General features: G+C 33.6%; 1 long non-coding RNA gene across 1 annotated transcript; it reads left to right on the forward strand.

Moving 5' to 3' along the window:
• The first annotated feature begins 354 nt into the window (after nt 1-354).
• On the forward strand, nt 355-2,719 carry LOC143067699 (uncharacterized). Its single transcript, XR_012976011.1, has 2 exons — nt 355-893; nt 1,334-2,719. It is a non-coding gene; the product is annotated as an uncharacterized LOC143067699 (long non-coding RNA).

Consider the following 2,719-nt stretch of genomic DNA (forward strand, 5'->3'; position numbering starts at 1 on the left):
TATGTAAAATATGAAATTATCGTTCCTGAATAGGGTTCCACTAATTAAAGACAAGAAGCGTCAAAAAGTGATAAGAAGCGACAATAAAATTAAAATAGCGATAAGAAGCGACAATATAATTAATTTAGCGAGAAGAAGCGTCAAGAAGACTATATAGCGACTATACATAAATAAAAAAAATGTCATTGCAACAACTTATTCCCCATAGATATTAAAAAAACATGCATTATTTTTTATTATAGGGGCGGTTATAAAACATTTTTTATATTACTGTACATTGATAGATAAAAATATGTTTTTATTAAGAAGAAAGGGATTAGCTTTTATTAGATATAAAAAAAAAATGTTTTATGCACACGCTAAAAATTGGCCATCAAAACAAAAAAATTTCAATTTCCTTTTAAAGAATTTATTGAATCAAAACCATGCAATATCATTTCCTTTCTAACAGTGAAATTCTTCTTTTTCATAGGGACATATTTGATAGGTGTAGCTTCACCCTATCACATCAAATGAGAATAGCCTCGTGAGAGAATTACGATTCGCTTGTCCCTTGTTAGTTATTGTCGCTTCGTCACTAAATTAAACTTCTTGTCGCTGTTTGTCTCTAAAATTCTTCTTGTCTCTTATTAGTGAGACCAGTCAGTTCCGTTTTTGCACTGCAAAACATTCACACAGTTAACGATGCCTAGTCCTTGTTGGTGTGTACCTGAGTGTCATTTAAGAGGAGGACTTGCATTTCTAAATGACTTAATAAGAAGGAAAAGTTGGATCAACGCCATGGCTCAAACGTAGATTGTCATGTGCGATGCAATCGTAGAACCCATATCAATCAGCTGTTGTTTGCAAGGCACATTTTACTGAAAACGACTACGTTCAGGAAACTATTCATGGTAAAACTTTATTTTCTTTAAGAAATATATACTGTTATTTATATAATCGCCATGCAAGTAAACCAAAGTCTGTTTGCAACCGCAATTATCGTTTTAGAATAAAAAGGGGGGTGAAATCAAGACGTCATAACTTTTGGGATTACGATTCAATATCATCTGTTTGACATTTTTTGGTTAATACTACAATTGTATGTTTTTTCTACAAGAGATATATTATACTGATAATTATTTTAGCAGTAATTATGTAAATTTCGGTTGTAATGACAAGAATTCATGAGCTATGCCTCGGGCTTTCTTGAAAAATATCAATGACAATGTAAACAGGAACAAAACATTGACATGAATGATGCTCTCCACCTATGTTATAGTTATTTAGGTATGTGTGTTGCACAAGTCTTTCACAAGTTTCAAAAAAGCTAATGTTATAAACTTTTTTTCAGGGCACATACCCACTTTATAGAGACTTGTCTACTGCCATGCATTCCCATCCTATTTTCATGCACCATTTGTAAGCAAGAGACTGAATGGTTTACAAAATTAAAAATCAGGACGGTGTCCCGTTAAACCAAAAGAACTAAACTGGATGAATATTGTAGGAGAAATCTAGAGGAAAGTTTTGATTTGTGAAATTGGTTTTCCTGAACAGATGTACATTCATCCTGCAGGAAAGATTTATAACTCCACCACCAACTGACGAGCTAATGTTGAGCTTCACAGATGGAATTACTCAAACACCATAAATGCCTATGTTTTCAGCACAGATTTCACAAATCATGACACAGCTGTGCATTTTTATGCCCCACCTACGATAGTAGGGGGGCATTATGTTTTCTGGTCTGTGCGTCCGTTCGTCTGTTCGTCCGTTCGTCCGTCCGTCTGTCCCTCTTCAGGTTAAAGTTTTTGGTCAAGGTAGTTTTTGATGAAGTTGAAGTCCAATCGACTTCAAACTTGGTACACATGTTCCCTATGATATGATCTTTTTAATTTTAATGCCAAATTAGAGTTTTTACCCCAATGTCACGGTCCACTGAACATGGAAAATGATAGTGCGAGTGGGGCATTCGTGTACTTGGGACACATTCTTATTTATACCTGTTAAGAGTCGAAAACTAAATATTATTTTTATATAAATAAACATATATTGTGTCATTTTAGAACTTATATTTTCCCAAAGGATGCATGAATGAAAGTAGTGAAATTCATTTTGCTTTGATATATAGATTTGAATTACAATTGTTCATGTTATTGTAATGCATATAAAAATAAGGAGATGTGGAACAATGTAAATATATGATATTCTGTGAGTTTATCAAACTAACGGGGATAAGAAATGGGTATAAGCAGTTACAGGACTGTACTACTGTACAATCTCCAACAATGAGAAAAACTCATACTGTAAAGAGAATTTCATATTTACAAGTAAGTTTTGTTTTTGCATTGAATAATTTTCTTCTATTGTCTTAAAAGCAAATATGGGAAGTGGTTAAAATGCTAATGAGACAGCTTTCATGGCCACCAGATGTCATTGTTACCTTGATTAAAAACTCCTTTTTAGCTCATCTGACCTGACTCATCACTTGGTTTCGACGTCCATAAACTTTTACAAAAAATCTTCTCTGAAACTACTGTGCCAAATTTAACCAAACTTAACCAAAATCATCATTGCGGTATCTAATTTAAAAAATGTGTGGTTAGACCCGGTCAACCAACCGAGATGGCCACTATGGCCAAAAATAGAACATACAGGTAAAATGTAGATTTTGGCTTATAACTCTGAAACCAAAGCATTTAGAGCAAATCTGACATAGGGTGAAATTGTCTCTTCA

This window comes from Mytilus galloprovincialis, chromosome 3 (assembly GCF_965363235.1).
Source record: "Mytilus galloprovincialis chromosome 3, xbMytGall1.hap1.1, whole genome shotgun sequence".
In the NCBI taxonomy this organism is placed as follows: Eukaryota; Metazoa; Mollusca; class Bivalvia; order Mytilida; family Mytilidae; genus Mytilus; species Mytilus galloprovincialis.